Source organism: Vicugna pacos, chromosome 23 (assembly GCF_048564905.1).
Source record: "Vicugna pacos chromosome 23, VicPac4, whole genome shotgun sequence".
Classification (NCBI taxonomy): Eukaryota; Metazoa; Chordata; class Mammalia; order Artiodactyla; family Camelidae; genus Vicugna; species Vicugna pacos.
Genome location: NC_133009.1, coordinates 31,155,625 through 31,173,803, shown reverse-complemented (window position 1 = coordinate 31,173,803; position 18,179 = coordinate 31,155,625). Strand labels below are relative to the sequence as shown.

The following is an 18,179-nucleotide window of genomic DNA, read 5'->3' as shown; positions in this document are numbered from 1 at the left end:
TAGAATAGAGAGCCCACAAACAAACCCACACACCGACAGTCAAATTAATCAATAAAGGGGGCAGGAATATACGATGGAGAAAAGACAGTCTCTTCAGCAAGTGCTGTTGGGAAAACTGGACAGCAACACATTAATCAGTGAAGTCAGAACACTCCCCACTCTGTAGAAAACAAACTCAAAATGACTTAAAGATTTAAATATAAGACAAGACATGATAAATTTCCTAGAAGAAAACATAGGCAAAAACGTTCTCTGACATAAATCTTAGCCATATCCTCCTAGGGCTCTCTACTCAGGCAAAAGAATTAAGAGCAAAAATAAATAAATGGGACCTAATTAAACTTATAAGCTTTTGCACAGCAAAAGAAATCATAAGCAAAACAAAATGACAATCTATGGAATGGAAGAAAATATTTGCAAATGATGCGACTGACAAAGGCTTAATTTCCAGAATATATAAACAGCTCCTACAACTTAGTAACAAAAAAAAGAACTCAATCCAAAAATGGGCTGAAGACCTAAACAAGAAATTCTCCAACGAAGGCATACAAATGGCCAATAGGCATGTGAAAATCATGCTCAATATCACTAAGTATCAGAGAAATGCAAATCAAAACTACAATGAAGTATCACCTCACAACCATCAGAATGGCCATAATTCAAAAGTCCACCAATGATAAATGCTGGAGAGGGTGTATAGAAAAGGGAACCTTCTTATAGTGCTGGTGCGAATGTAGTTCGGTGCAGCCATTATGAAAAAACATTACGGAGATTCCTCAAAAAGCTAAAAATAGACTTACCATATGATCCAGCAATTCCACTTCTGGGTATATATCCAGAGGGAACTCTAATTTGAAAAGATACACTCAAACCAATGTTCAGAGCAGCGCTATATACAATAGCTAAGACATGAAAACAACCTATATGTCCATCAACTGGATGAAGAAGTTGTGGTATACTTATACAAAGGAATACTACTCAACCATAAAAAAGAATACAATAATGCGATTTGCAGCAACATAGGTGGACCTGGAGATCATCATTCTAAGAGATGTAAGCCAGAGAGAGAAAGAAAAACACCATATGATATCACTCATATGTGGAATCTAAAAAGAAAAAGAAAAAAAGGACACTCATTGACAAAACAGAAACAGACTCGCAGACACAGTAAACAATCTTACGGTTACCGGGGAAAGGGGATGGGAAGGGATAAATTACAGAGTTTGAGATCTACAAATGTTAGCCACTATATATAAAAATAGATTTTAAAAAAAGTTTCTTCTGCATGGCACAGGGAACTATGTTCAATACCTTGTAATAACCTTTAATGAAAAAGAATATGAAAACAAATATATGTATGTATATGCGTGACTGTAACACTGTGCTGTGTACACCAGAAATTAACACATTGTAACTGACTGAACTCCAATTTCAAAACGTTAGAATATGCAAAACAAAATAAATACACAAAGATTACCATTTTCTCCTGAAATGGAATAGACAGCTGCCACTGAAATGATTATGTCGAAGTACCTTTAAAAATAAAAGAGTACTTTTCACGTTACACTAGTAATTAAAAATCACATTCTAGTGAACTATATATAGGCAGAGTATAAACACATTATTGTGGGGAAAAAAATATATGCATATAGAGAGAAGTCTTAAAAAAACTTCACCAGCAGTCTAAACTTATTTGTCTATGGTGATAAAATTATTATTTATGTTACGTGTTTCTTTACATTTACACCCGTCTTTTCTAATTTGTTTTGCATAGTGGACCCATTTCACATGGATTAAATTAAACTAAATTCTACAGTAAATAATTTTTATAGTATTTCCTCAGTCATTCTTACTTACATAGTACATTCTTACATCTTTTCATTGTATTGTAAACTCCTTGGATAAACAATTCTATTATTATTATTATTATTATTATTATTATTATTATTATTATTATTATTATTATTATTAATAAATGTTTCACAGATTGGGCACATTGGAAACTGTGATAAAAGTTACAGTTCCCAGTGTAAGAAGTACCTCTTTTATGTTTTCATTAAAAATGACTTATTCCTGCCTGAATGTGACACAATTTGTCTTTAAAGAAACCTAGCATTAAAAAAGCAACTTGAATGTATTTTTTTAAAAACTTCAGAGGACATTTTTCTATGTAATTCAGCATTTGGCCATCTATAAAACCACCGCCTTCCCGACTGTTGATTACATACTTCAATACTGGGCTAAATTACCAAGTGGGGTAATGATCATCACAAGAACTGTGAACGCCATGACTGGCAGAATCTATTTCCTATTAGTCTCTGAGTTTCATGACCTCCTACACTGCCTAACACCCAGCTAACACTTATTAAATTATTTGTTGAATAAATAAGGACTTCATGATTTTTGCAAGAACAATACCGTCACGGTTCATCTGCTAGTTCGTAATGCGGATCGTGGAGTGGTACTTCAAATGGTTTCAAAGCTGTATTTTCAGAAAAAGCCATAATTAGGATATTCAGTGTGAAGTTACTAAAAATGTTTGTTTTTCTTTAAAGGAGGGGTATTTTTATTAAAAAAACCACCAATCCCTACAGTTCTGGTGACGGGAAGCATATCAAAAAACAACAACTAAAGTTATCTTAGTCAGCTTAACCAGGGTGACTCAGAGAACACCCTCAGTGCTCTTGTTAGAGTTACCACACAGATCCTCTCTACACTGCGTCTCCGATGGCTTTCCAGTAGCTGTTTAAATTAATCTGTGCGACACCATACCCAGGCATGTCATTGATAGAATTTGGGCTTCAGGTCTGTAAATGATGTGCACCTCAGTCCTGAACCATGGAGGACATTCTGACCTCACTTTATGTAGGTTAGGTATTTTCCCCTCCAATGCAATATTTTAAAATGCTCTTCCAATTCACATCTCCATCACTTCTATCACATATTAAACTGCACCGTATAATTAGCAGTGGATTTATTATAGAAAACAATAGTTATTATTTTAATAGAACAATTTTCCAGTGGACCCGTTGGTTCTCTTACCCCTACCCCCATCCCCTTGGATGGCTTTATTCCTTTGATAACTACAAGTTTCAAAAGCTAAAGCTCTAACCTGTTCTTAGAAACAATGAACAGTACATATATGAAAATTTTAAAAATATGTGCAGTATATTGTATTTATATTTTTACATGCAATATATTATACATGTGCAGTCAAACTGTACCAATTTAACCTAATAAAATTGAAAACAAAAAAAAGAAATTTTTTTTATATTTTAATATCTTAATGATATCTAAGAGATATCCAGGTTCAATGTTCTCAATGTACCTTAGAAATCATAGCAAAAGATATGAATCTGTCAATCATCAGCTTGTCGATGGTATGTAAAGATGTAAAGTGATAATCACTTCGGAGGAAAAATTTGGAAAATGGGGACATGTTTGAGCCCATATTCAGGCCAACATACAGAGAAGGAGTCAGCAAAGAATTTTGGAAATAATTGGCCAGAGAGATGAAAAGAAATACACGGTTATGGGATGTCAGAGGAGACAAGGAAAGGAAATCTTTAAGAAAATAAAAACAGAACATAGTGTAGGGTGAGGCTAGAAATGTCCTTGGTTTACTAACACAGAAACTATTAATTACCGTAAGATGATGAGTTCATAGCAAAAGACAAACTGCAGTGGTTGATGAATAGGAAGGCATGAAGGGAAGGAGAGCCATACAGTGGCAGCTGAAAGGGTATGTGGTTTTAGGAGAGGTTTTTAGATGTTTTGACTTTGCCTTTGATTTTGTTTGGTTTAGTGAAAGTAATCAAGCATTAATCTACAACCTCGTGATTTTTCCAACACAGTCTTTCCTCAACCTCAACTCCTAAAATTGATACCTTATCCCTCAGCCAGACCTGAAATGCCTTACCCTCTCCCCGATAAAGCTCTTCAATTCCTTATCTAAAAAGTTCCTAAGTTATAACAGGAAGCCATAGGCCATAAATAATTTTCACAGAAGTCATTCATTCTTTAAAAATGTTTCAGTTCTGTGATACTACAGTGCAGCAAGGGGCACAGGGAGGGGCTGGGGTGTCAAGAGGTCTATCAAATTGCTCTTACTCTCAGGAGCTCAGAGAGAAAAACACATAAATCAAAAATTGTAATATAATATACATAAAATAGATAAACAAGTTTATGCTGTATAGCACAGGGAACTATATTCAGTATCTTGTAGTAACCTATGGTGAAAAAGAATATGAAAATGAATACATGTATGTTCCCATATGACTGAAGTATCGTGCTGGATACCAGAAATTGGCAACATTGTAAACTGGTTATATTTCTATAAAAATGTATTTTTAAAAGTTGCAATAGAAATCTAAGCACCAATAGTAGCATATTAAAGTTTTTAAGGGCGTGCAATTTTTCTTGGAGTTTCAGCAAAGGTTCACCAATGGGGGCACATTCTTGACAGAACAGGACTGAGCCACAGAGAGAGCACAGAAGGAGATCCCTGCCAGAGGGAATGGCAGCGGTACCGGTATGTTTAAATGAAAGAGCAGAGGGTACTCATAAATTCTGGATTAAAATGCCTGGAAACTAAGGTTGCAATTTGGAGGTTGGAAAGTGAAACTGAGACCAAATACGAAAAACCTTAACAGCTAAAAATAATGAATCTGACTGGCAGGTGAGTTGCGTAGAAGTTTGTCTGAAGAGGGAGTAAAGGTACGAGGAGGATCAGTGTTGTGTTTTTGCCCCACGTCTAAAGTTCTAAGCAGAGGAGTGGAATGGCCTCGCATTCAGTTTAGAAAGGTAATTCTGACAGCAGAGCTGAGAATATATTATGAGGTGAGAAGACTGAAGGCAAAATGCTAGGAGTTCATTTTATCAAGTAGATAATGAAGGCTCAAAGCATTGGCAGTGGGAATGAGGAGGAAGGTGACGTTTGAGATATTTATGAACTAGATTGAACAGACCTGTATGACAAATGAATAAGATGGTGAGAGTGAGAGAAGTTAAGAATTCAGTAAAATTTAAGAACCATCCATCTGTGAGACTGATGCTCAATGTTTTCACACACATGACCTCATGCATGTCCCGGTGCCTCTGTGATGTACAGGTTATCATCCTCACTTTGCAGGTGAGCACACCGAGGTCTGGGAAGGGAAACTCATTTGCTCAAGATTTTATGGTCCACAATTGCCAGAATCAGTACTTGAACCCCACTGTTTCATTCCCCTCTACCTAGCTTGGTTCTTCTTTCTACTTTGAACTTTCTGACTTTCTCAAGGCTACAAACCCGGATGGCTAAATAACACTGAAAGAGTAGTTCAAGATATTTGAAGGAATAAAAACATGTCTATAGACTCCAAAGATGACTGAGTGCTTTGTTAATAACTCGCATCTGTACAGTGGGTGGCAGTACTCAAAACACTAACACGCAGATTACCTTATGTGAGGCTCCGCGCAGCCAGGTGGGTAAGTGAGGCAGAGGCCGGATGAGGACACCACTCCCTGACCTACTTCTCAGCTCTTTCATCTCCATCACACCTCCCCTGTTTTAGTCCATCACCCTTGGATGTTGACATTTGAATGACAAAAAGCCTCACAATTTTCACGGAATTATCAAACCTGAGAGCTGGACAGAGACTTGGAAGGTATCAAGTCCAAACCCCTCATTATAGCTGAAGAAAATCTGACCTGCCGAAAACAATGATCACCTAGATTCACAAGCCAAACTCAAATTTTCAAATCTGAATCCCTTTTCATAAAAAGTATCCCTTTGTATAGTGAGCTGTCTCATTAAAATTATTCCTTCTTTTGCTTTTAATAGCATTGCTAATCAATTCTAGAATTTTTCCTGTTGAAGATATGTCTCTTAAAAGGGGGGCAAGCTTATTTTAGTAGAAGAAATTACATGTTTTCACTTTGAGAGTAAAACTATTTTTTTCCCCAAAACACAGCATTATCATTTTGTTCCATAAAAAGTGTGGGTACTGTCTAGTAACCTGCTAAGGATTTGAAATACACTAATAACTAACAAGTGATTATCATCCAAGCCCAAGAAAATACCAGTTAGTCTATAAACCCACATTGGTTGCTGGGGTAATGATACTTATTTGCATCTTTCCCTGTTTACACATTTGACTTAGCTTTTTGAAATTAGCTCAGTTTAAGTTTATTGTTTGAGATGGTCTGCACACACATCTAACTAAATTACAACTTTTGAAGCTTTCTCATTTTAAACCAGATAAAGCATTAACAAGGTAGATAAACTAACGAGGACCAACATACACAGCATCTAACAGAATGATTTCATTTCTCCGGAACAAAAGTTTAGTAGAAAATGTATATTGATTTAACCCAATTGCTTATTTAAATGTACGAGTTTGTCAGCTCTAGTCATATTTACAGTAAAATAACTTTCTAGGCTGTAGTTTCGATGGGAATATTTCCATTTGTAATTAGGTATTACTAAAATTTGCATTTGTTTTTATTCAGCATTGTTGATCACTTCAGGGAAATATGCCCTTTTTATACCAGTAAATTAAGGAAATAAATGATTTTAGAAGCAATCTTTTTCCCATCCTCCACTCATTCAGCAAGAGTCTCATTAAAGCAGTTCTGCTGATTGGTGAGAGAACACCAACGCCACTGTACTAAGGATCTAAAATATTAATTTGAATTTTGAAAAAGGATTTCATACACGAACTACCCAATTAAACTGTCTCATTACAGACTGGATATTTTTTATGCAAGGATCAAAGTGACAGTCACTAGCAGCTAGGTGAGTACAGAAATAGTATTCCGCAAAACCAGAGCAATAATGATGTAGAAAACCAGAGGGCAAGAGAGTGAAAAGGTCTAAAGCAGCTCAAGAAGGTTTGTTTTCAATCTCATTTTAGATTTCAACAGGACTCAGTACGTGTATGAATTTCTTTCACAAACAGCCTTTTTCTGAGTGAAACTGATTTCTGTGAATAGTTGTCAGATGTGACATTTTCTGCCATTTTGCAAAAGTGGAAATTGCTCACTAGGGATGGAAGAATCCTTGGTAAGTTAAAGCTCAGAAATCGGTGTGTTAGAATCAGGCCTTCGATGCACGTCTTGGGAGAATTAGTTTAAGGATGTCTGAGAACTTTTCCTTCTCATGAAATAGGAAGATTAAAAAAAGTTTCTAAACATCTTTTCCCCTATCTTAGGTGACACACATATTTAAGCAGCTTTTCTCATTTATTTCTAGGAAGTAGGCCATCTAAATTACACAGCTGCTCTATCTTCCTGCAGCAGTAAACAGGCTCTTCTAATCACCTTTGATTGTCTAAGTTTGCTGAAAAGAGATTATTTCTTTTCATTTACAACACACCATTTCTGGTCTGTGTTTTTATTACTTTACACACTCTTTAAAATATTGATCTATCTTTATAAACTAGGATTTCAGATTAGCAACACCATAAAACATGTAATCTACTCCACTATCAATTACTAAGTGAAAACTGTGACTAAATTTATATAATAATGTCCTTTTAACAATATATAATGATGATTAAAACTTAATACTTAAGGATGATCATTGCTATACTATTCATAACACAGAGGGAAGACAAAGGTTAATGAAAAACATTAGCTGAAGAGTTAAGTATTCATATACAATAGACTATCATACAGTCATTGAAGATGATTAAATACAATTTAAAGCAAAATTAGTTGCAAAATTTATATATTCTGTGACTTCAAATAATTAGAGAAACAAAATATATAAGAAAAATTTAGAAGAAAGCATGCCAAAAATGTAGTAGTATTCACTGCTAAGGGGTGGGATTATGAGTGATTTTTATGTTTCTTTGTGTATTATGGAATGATTATAATTCCTTGAAAATCAATCAGAAGTCACAAGAAGTTTTTAAATAATCAAAAAGGAAAATTAAAATATAACCCCCTCCCAAAATCAATGCCTGACCTTCCTTTTCATTTTCTGATTCAGACTCATAGCTTTAGATAACATCTATAGACCAATAAATGTCCAGTTAGAGCCATCTCTGAAATCCAGACAACCAATCTGGCACCTCAACTTGCATACGGAACAGACATCTGATATGCAACAAACACAGACCTGAGCTCCTGGTATCCCCTCCATAAAGCCTTTCTCAGTTAATGTCAACTCAGTTCTTCCAGCGGCTCCAGCCGAAATATTGGAGTCACTTGTTTCTACACATTTCTCATATTCTTAACCCAGCCTATCAGCGAATGTTCACTGCTCTATTTTTAACATATAATGAGGATATGAAACCTTCACACCATTCTCAAACCACCATGGATTATAATCTAGTAACTTTCCATTGATTTCTGCCTTTGCTCCCTTTAATCTGAACACAGTAGCCAGATGACAGAAAGTGTAACTTAGTTCATACCAATGAATGAAATGTCTAACCATGTTGCTGAGTAGAGCCCAACTTCTTACCATAACCCATAGGACCCTACCTACATAAACGTGGCCTCTAGTTATCCTTATGACTTTGTATCCCACAACTCTGTCTCATTCACCCCTACACAAGACACAGTGGCCCCCTTGCTATTCCAATAACTGGCTAGACATGCTCCTTAAAGATCTTCACTGACCAGTCCTTCTACCTGGAACTTTCTACCCGCAAGGTGATGGTCAGTATTATGTATCAGCTTGGTGGGGCTACACTTCCCAGTTAGCCACACACTAATCTACATGATGCTGTGAGTGTATTTTATAGAGGTAATTAAAGTTCATAATCAGCTAACTTTAAGGGAGATTATTCTAGGTCACCTGAGTGGTCCTGATTCAACCAGCTAAAAGACCTTAAAAGCAGAGCTAAGATCACCCAGAAGAAGAAAATCTGCCTGCGGAGAGCAGCTTCAGCTCATGCACAGAAGTTGCAGACTGCCCTTTCTAGTGATCCGCCGTACTGATTTCAGCTTTTCCTAGTCAGGCTCCACAATAACATAAACCAATCCCTTGCAATAAGTATTTTAATACCTATCTCCTTCTGGTCTTTTTCTCTGGTTGAACACTGATTCACCAATTATCCACATAGGTATCACTCCCTTCAAGTTTTTACTTAAAATATACCTTTTACTAAGATCTAGGCCACTCTTTGTTATATTTAACCTTCCCTTCCTCTGCTTTATCATGATTCTTATCACGTCACTATTCAAAATAAATGGTTTATTTTTCTTACGTCTGATTGCTCCACTAGAATATATACTGTGAGATAGAGATTTGTGTATTTGATTTGTTTCCATGGCATTTCTGTTACTTACAATGGTACCAAATATATAATAGTTGCTTAATAAATATTCCCTTAATGAATAAATCATGACAATGAATTTATACTTGATTACTCTTGTTTCCCCAGGTAGATTTTTTAAATTTGCTTTCAGTCAATACACACTGTCACATTTTTCTGCTTTGTATGATGTATGCTTACTAATACTGTCTCTATCTGTATGTTTGGTCATCCTGTATGAGGTGTATTAGGGGCCATTCAAGTAGGTAACAGAGGGCAGGATTATTCCCTAATTTTCCTGGATCTGAATTAACTTCCTAAAGACTGCTTCTCTATTGTGAACAAAGTTGCTGTGGTGAGTACATAACACTACACGGGGCATTTTATGTAGTACCAAACATTATTTTAAAAGTACTAATAATTTGGGGATATTTATAAATATTTAATTCAATAATTAATCTCATAGTATATCTCATAGCAGGCTAGTTTAAAATTGGATAGATATGTCATCTATTATAAAATTTATATGTCCGCTATGAATAAAAATACACTAAGTACTTGAAGTTCACAGTTGAACATATTTTTAATATAAGCTCTGAGATTATTAATACAAATGCTTTCTATTTTAAAGCTTTCCATTAAATGTGGCTTGTGTGGACAAAATGTTTTGTATGAATCCTAGCAAAAGAGTTTTATTCACAAGATCTATACTGGAATAATGGAAACAATGCCAAGTCAGAGTGTCACCATCTGCTGAACCATCTTCTTCTCTATTGTTATCTGATGAGACTTTGACCATTGTCATGACAATCACCTTCATTTCACCATCTTATATTATTTCCATCATTTCCCTATGAATCAATTTCTGTCTTTCTCTCCCTTCCCCCCCACCCCTTTCACTCACACACACACACACACACACACACACACACACATACAAAGGCACGTAATACCAAGTCACAGTTTTGCATATATGATTATAACACTTGCTCTAGGCCAGAAAAAAACAATCATGAGCCTAATTCAGCTTAATGGCAGAATTTATAAATACATCTCACATCCCGATAATGGTTAAGTGTTATTTTGCAAGCACAAGTAGTTTCTGTGATTACTGTAACTCTAGCCTGGAAACAAAAATCAGAAGTGCTTTAGATGTTCTAATTCCAGACAGTAATACTGGGAAATATGTTTGTGAAACAAGATATTCTAAATTATGGAGGAATTTTTATATGTAACTCAAAATCAGTTGAATTTTGAAGTAAACGTTAAGATTGCATTTCCTAAACATGCATAGGGAAAAAATGTGAAATTATTCAAACTAAGCTATAATTCAAAATCCTCCCCAGATTTAGGGTCAATAAAATAAACCCTAGACAACAGCAGGACAAAATATACAATGGCAAATACACACTCCTTAGCCCAGCCCTAACTTAATTGACTGCTTTTTGTCAACAGAGAAATGCTTGCTGGAGCACTTTTCTTGAAAGTCTCTAAAATAACCCAAGTTTTGTTGTGTAACATTCAGTTTATTATGCTTTGAATTAGTTTAAAAAGAATATTTTATATTAATATTAAGAGAACTTCTTATCCTTCTTTTAAGACCTAGAACCACCTCCTAGTTACACATGTCCTAGGTGTAAATCCACACCCTTGGTGGTGAGGTTAGAATCTGAATGGTCAGAGCTTAAGGCATCAATCAGTTTGCACTCACAACTGAATGGCATGACTGGTTTTAAAAGAAGAATAAAATGATGGTATTATGTGGAAGGGCCTTCTCAAGGCCCTGTCATCCTTCTCAGCGTGGGCATCCCACAAAATGCAGGACAACACATAGGTTATCTGGCACAGCACCAAGCAGAGAATAAAAAGGCCATCCCTGCTCTTGAAACCTAAATCTGACAAGAATATTTAAGCAGACGAATACACCTGCAATTCATCTTCTATCTGATGCTGTTATCTAATGTTTTCTGTACCAGGGACAGGTGGGATGGTCAAGACACAATTCACATATTCCTCACTGCAAGGAACTAATAGTAACATTCAAATTTTAACCTTATCCATTTACAGTAATTTCAAATTCTAAGGGTATTTCTCTAACCTTACTATATTGGTTAGCTATCTTGCCAATTCTGAAGACAGATCTATTACATACATGTTTTTTTAACATGGATTTTTAAAAAATTTAAATTATAGTAGAGTTCATATCATAAATATCATTTTACATTTTAATATAATGCATTTAAAAAAATTTTAAGCCCATTTATCTCCTTAAACATATGTTATGGCAAAAGAGGCCAGAGTCCCTTAGAGTTATCAGACCTTTCAAAGGCCAGGCTATAAAGATAATGGTGACATAAAAATCAGAGGTGTCATAGAAAGTTTAGTGGGCTCAAATTTACTACTGGGAATTCTAAAGTAGAACTGTAACTCCTCTTTCTGAGTTAGGGACAGAGAACTAAAAATATACCTTCTAGATAAAGGACAAATGTTTAAAGCTGACTAGAAAGGCTTTGCATGATACTGTAGCCCACTGGTTAAAAACCGCCGAGCTCCTCTTCCAGAGAATATGAGATAGTGTTACGCAGTGTATAATCGGAAATACATTCTCATTTACACTCCAAGAAGGAAGTTTATTCTCACATTCAAAGGAATTTGAAAATGGCACCACCAGTGAGCTGGCTCTGGTGATAACACAGACCCGGGGTCCTCGGGTGAGATAAAGAGACAGCGCTGCAGCTTCCAGTGGCCCTGACACTGAATAAATCCAGCGAGCAGGAAGTGGTCTCTAAGAACCCGAGTGACTTAGAAGTACATTGAAGAGAAAAAGAAAATTCAGACAAATACAAATTAGACAGAGTCAAAAGGACCTCCGGTTAAAGCAAATGGCGCTTCGCCCTCTTGCAGAGTCGGCTGTGAAAAGCGCAAGCCCGGGAGCCACGCGGCTCGGGTTCTGATTCAGGCGATGACGTCTGATAACTGTATCAGCCCAGGTCCCAGCAGGAATCAGAAAGCAGGCCCTAAAGGGTCTCACTGAAGGGAGCTTAGAGGAAGGGTTACTTTCAGGCGTGCGGGCCAGGTTAAACAGCGAAGACGGCAAGGCGCCGCGGGCGAGCAACAACGGAGCGCGGTTACCGCCTCACACCCGAAGGGAAAGCTGGCCGATCCAATGCAAGATGTTACCAAGGCCCAGCCAAGTCTGCAGACGTCACAAGCAGGCGGGGAGAGGCGCTCTGGAAGCACGTGGCCGCTGCCAGACCGACAGCCAAGCGGGACAGACCGGGGGAGACGCAGCCACCCCGCTGTCTCCCCCCCCCCCCCCATTTTCCTACCAGTTGACACCGACAAAGCCCATGAGCAATTTTCAGGAAAGAAAAACTGGATCTGGGTGATAAAATAAAATCTAACCTTCTCCTTTTCCTCGGTGTTCGGTCCGGTTTCTGGCTCTCAGGGGGCCCCGGGCAGGAGGAGGACGCCCGGCCCAAGATGGCGCCGGGCCCTGCGCGGAGACGCGCCGCCCGGCCTGGTGAGCCGGCGCCCGCAGCCGCGCGGCCGTGCCTGCTCCGCGCGCCCCCCGCCCCCTCCTGCCGCCGAGATGCCTTAAAGCAGCCCTGCCCCGGGCTGCTGGGGAGGGCAGGTCCTTCAGAGCTCCAGCTTGTACCTCCAGTTTTTGATCCAAGAACAAAGCCTTCCATTGCATCTGAACCAAACTCTTCTATTAGCTCAAAGGACACTGGGCAGAAGGACACTTGCTGGGGACCGACTTGGGAGGGTCTGTAACAAAGAGACTTTCATCAGTCACAGCAAACTGAAAGCCAGAAGCCAAGAGATTCTGACTGATAGAGTCCATGGCGATTGGCGGCCTGCGCAGAAAAAAAAAAAGTGGATCTGGAGGGTGGCTCCTAGTTGGATGCTGGGTAGGGAACAGGGAAGTTCAATAAGTCTCTGTTTTAAGGAACAATGTAGTGCCTTCACCTGGAAGCAGAGACTTGAATTTAAACCTTCTCACCAGGCAGTCAATCACTTGTTTTCATTTCATCTTCTTCAGGACAAAAGCAGCTGCGGATTATTATTGTACAAATCCCACAGGCCTGTGTTTCTCCCTCCAGATTTTTCTCATAGTTCTATCAGTTGCGGACTAGTGACATGGCTTTCTTGTAGCGTGTTTTTCGCCCTGATTGAATTGAGTTTAAATTTGTAAAACTAGATTTTCCTTAAGCGATCCTTTATTTCTAAAATCTTGCGTCTTAAATAGTTTACAGAAAAGCCTTGCATCTTTGCAGAAAAGATAATCTTCAGGTGAGTTGTCTAGAAGAGGGAGAAAACAGAACCCTAACTCTTGAGAACACAAAATTGAGTCTAGGATAAGAAGCCAGAAAAGTAAGAGAAGGTGGACAAATCTCATGAAATCCAGGCCAGTCTGAAGGCTTGTGTTGGTCTGGGTTCAGACACTCATGAAACCTGATGGGTCTTTCCCTGGCCTCTTGGCTTTAGTGCTTGCATTTGCTTTCAGTGGTGCTCGCCCAACGCTCTGCTAGTGTTTAGTTCAGTATTAAGACCGATCCTAGTGTTAGGCAGTTAGATAGACATGAGCACCAGGAAAGGGGAGAGAAAGAGGGAGGGGGCAACCCAGAAAATAACAGTACGCCTGCACTCAGGATCAGGGGCTCCAAAAACTTCTACTTCCTCTAAATGCAGGCCAGCAAAGAAGCCAGCTAGAATTGAACGCTGTAGCTGTGCAGTAGAGAGAAGGACCTGGTTTAACTAGACCCAATGCTCATTATACTGTAGTTATCGCACTTTGAGCCCCCTCCTGTAGGTTTCTCTGTATGCATCATGGGTAAGAACATATGTAAAAGAGATGGGTGTGCCTGAGCACAAGGAATGTGAGCTGTCAATCAGCCCGAGCACTCAAAAACCATGAGCTGTCAATCAATCAGTCCATCATGAAAATGCCCCCTAAGCCAGGATATAAGAACAGGAAAAACAAAAGAGCAGCATCATTTTTCGTCTCTCCTATGGACCTGCCCCCAGGTCTCAGGGGGCTAACTGTTTATTTCACTAATAAAATCTGCTTATATCACACTCTGTCTCTTGTTAGGAATTCATTTTTGGGTGTAACTAAGAACCAAGGTAACTTTTATTCCCCTCCTCCCAGTAACACTAGGAATGAAAAGAACGCCTTCTCTCACTCTTTTAGAGTTAATGAAATTAAACACTACCATCAGGATGTCAACAATCCTATTTATTAGCTGAAAAAAATCAAGGAAAACTCCATGGCTTACTCACTCACTTTTTCTTGTCCTAAATGGGGCAGGTTATGTCTCTGGAATCCATTTCTCTCCTCATTGTCATGTGTTGATAGCACTGGCACCAGATTCCCCAGAATGAGACCTGCCTACATTGTGAATTATCTGATCACTCACTTTGGGGAATTATGGAGATATAAAGAGTCAATGCACATCTTCCAAAATGAGTAGAATGTACCTTCTGTTAAGAAACAACATTTAACCAAGCAAATTTTAAGGATCTTACTGGCTTTATTCAATGGTTCATGAGGAGGGCATCATCTCAACCAGCAAACAGAAAGGAGCTGTGAAGAGCTATGCAAAATGAAAGGCTTGTACAGACAGAAGGAGGCAGGACAAGGAAGTTACTAGCAAAGAGTGATGGTTTCAGGCAAGATCGCCTGCCTTTGGCGGATGGCAGAAGTCTATCAGGCAGATCACCTCACTAGAGCCAACCAGCTAATTTCAGATTGATTGGTTTAAGATCCCACTCCTGGGAGAGGTTGAAAGTATAACTGATGCATTAATTTAGTTTGGTCATATAGGCTTAGCATAGGTAACTCCATTTGGGGCATCTTGTATCTTAAACACTTCTTTCTTGCCTAATACTTTTGTATATCTTTGCTCAGTGTTTATGCTTAGTCTCCAAGACTCATGTCATAAATAGAAACAAAAGACTTCCAGAATATGATGAGAAATCTTTTTCTGCTCTCACTAGGGGAAGTGATTCATTTCTTCATATTGACTAAAATATCTGCATTTATTTAGTCAAATAATTATATTAATTTTAATAGTTTAAAAGGTTATTTTCTGTTCTTGCTTCTTCCCCAGAAATAAAGAGCTAGAAGGAGTAACAGTGTCACACTTACAGTGAAATAAGCCAGGCTAAGGGTGGGAAGAATTCTATGACACGTCTGTTGTGCAGTCAAATGCTCTACCCCTGAGCTATACCCTCAGGTCTCATGTGTCTGTTATGGGGCAGAACTTAGGGGGAGGAGCAGAAACCACTTGAGAGGGTCTGAAGTCTCTGTCTGGATCCTACTGGGCTAAAAACAAAAACCTTAATCTTGGCGTTGGGAAGAATAAACACTCTAGTCCAGTGTAATTCACCATTTTAACAAACTAAAGAAGAAAAGCAATATAATTATATCAATGGGTATAGAATAAGCAGTTGAAAAAATTCAAAATATTCATGGAATGAAGAAGAATTTTCTTAACTTGATAAACAAAAGCTACCTAAAAACTACAGCTGACTTCGTAACAGGTGAAAAACAGTGATTTCCCCATAAAAACAAGAACAAGGCAAAGATACCCACTCTCAATACCCCTATTTAGCACAGAATTAGAAGTTCTAGCCAGTGCAACAAGGCAAAAAGAAGAGGTGCAGGTACTGGAAAAGAAAAAAATGAAAGTGTCTCTGTTCATAGATGGTGTAATTGTTTGTGCCGAACTCTTCCTTATCTTAATGATGGTACTTTTTTCAGTTTCTGGAGAAATAACAGGCCCAACTTCCCTTCTGACTATGGTTATATTAAACAGATCACGTCAATGATAAATGTCACTACTATAAAAACTACTTAATTTGTAAGGAAATTCTGTTTCATAGATTAAAAATAATTGTGCTTGGAGGAGAAAAAAAAATTTCTAGAACAATAAATGAGCGTAGCAGGAATGCAGGATGCAGTCAACATAGAAAATCAATTGTATTTCTCTATATTAGCAAAGAATAATTTGCATTCAAAATTTAATAAGTGATAGCATTTGTAATAACATCAAAACGGAAAAAATGTAGTTATAGATCTATGAATGTATTTTCTCTTACCTTTTCTTTTTCCCCTTTTTCTCTGGAGAACATGAAGTCCCAAGTTTTATGAACTGTATTTCCATAGTTTCCTTGGTGTATCATCTTGTTTAGTATTATGTCTAAATGGCCCTATAAGTACATTTAGTTGTTAGTATTGAAAATACAAACATCCAAGTCAGTTTGTTTTAAGAGAGCTGTAGTTGATTTTATAACATATTTTATATGATGACAACTGCAAACCACTGAGAAGGCAATTTCATGAGAACTCAATAGGCTGCAAGTCAGTTTTTCTTGGTCTCTTTGCAAATATAAGTTCCTATTTATTTTGTCAGACTTGTTTCTTTCCCATGCACAAAATAAAAACAGCATGGAGATTTTTAGGTGACGTCTGTAAAGCACAAACATTTAAGATCTGCTGGGTGTAAAAAAAAGGCATCCAAGTAGGCAGAGTTCAGTTCTTGTGAGCAACTCTTCAATTTGACCAATATCAGCTGTCAGCCTTTTATTGTCTTTCTCTCCCACATATATCTTCTCAATGTTTTCCAGCTGAAAACAGTGCTTTTCTCTGGCATTCAGGTTAGACCTCCATCGAGAACAATGAAAAGGCTGGTATCTTTTGCTAGAAGAAGAAATAAAAGAAAAATGTTAGCAACAGGCCAAAAATGTGAATTGCATTTTCTATATCGTTAAAAAAAAAAAAAGGCAAGAAAGCAGAGAGAGATATAAATACTAGAGAACAATTATCCAGCAAGCCCTCTGCATCTAAATTGGCATCTTGTGACATTCAGCAATAAGGAATTTCAAGGTGAGAGGGTAAAACGTGTAAATTTCCCAGATGGAAATAGGATAATACAAGAAGTGGGTTTAGCACAAAATGCTACTTTAAATACTTAAACCCTGAGAATTCTTGACTTCACAGGAAAACAGATCTGGATGATAAATATGGAAATCAAAAATGAAGCAAAAGGAACAGATAAGACAGAAAGAAAAATAGAAGCAGAATCGTATAGAAAAAAATTATAATAAGCAAAATCGATAGTAGGGACTTTAGAAAATTTGAAAAGATGAAAAGTGAAAATTCAAAATAAAGGGACAGGAAGCATTTCAAAATGTAGACAGAAGTAATCAGTCTTCATAAATAATAATTTCACCAAATAATGTGTCAACAAAACCATGGCATGTCTTTGGGGAAAAAAATTCCTTTTTACTGTCACTGCACTTTATTCAGGAAAGAATTATTATAGTTTATAATGGTCTTAAATCTAGAAGAAGAATACTGAAAAAGAAGAGCATATGTGAACAAAAAAATCACTGCTACATCCTTAGTAATACTACCTCATTAGTATCAAAGTTAAAAATAAGTAAATAAATGGAAGTGAACTTAAAGGACCTTTTGATCATGCCTACTAAACAAATAATGGAAACAACAGCAGAAAGCATACTTTTTTCTTCGCTTCCATTTCTCTTTAAAATGGGGCACAAACTCATCTGCTTAATCTGGGGGAAATCAGGAAAAAAGCTGATATGTGCCACCATCAAGATATCTAGTAAAGCAACAAAATAATTTTATTAATTAAATGCCTGACGTGCCTTTATCATTACCCCCAAACATACATCGAATTTAGATATAAATCCCTTAAATACATCCCATGATTATCATTTTATAATGAAAGAATAGAAACTTGCTGCCGTCTCTCCTGGCACTGTGGACCATAATTTGTTTTTGTTTATAATAGTTCAGAAAATTTCTTGTAGTATAACTACACTGTATTGATAACATAAATTTTAAGGCTATTGTCAAATTTGGGGGAAAAACATCCTACATAATTCTATAAATTTTTT

The 18,179-nt window shown here is 37.3% G+C and overlaps 1 long non-coding RNA gene across 5 annotated transcripts in view; it reads right to left on the bottom strand.

The window, feature by feature from the left end:
* The window catches only part of LOC140688778 (uncharacterized), a 358,657-nt gene extending 345,905 nt beyond the window's left edge, over nt 1–12,752 (bottom strand). For all 5 annotated transcript variants that reach the window (XR_012063599.1, XR_012063595.1, XR_012063596.1 and 2 more), the window contains exon 1: nt 12,654–12,752. This is a non-coding gene — a long non-coding RNA (uncharacterized lncRNA). The remainder of the gene's footprint in view (nt 1–12,653) is intronic.
* Nucleotides 12,753–18,179: the final 5,427 nt, after the last annotated feature.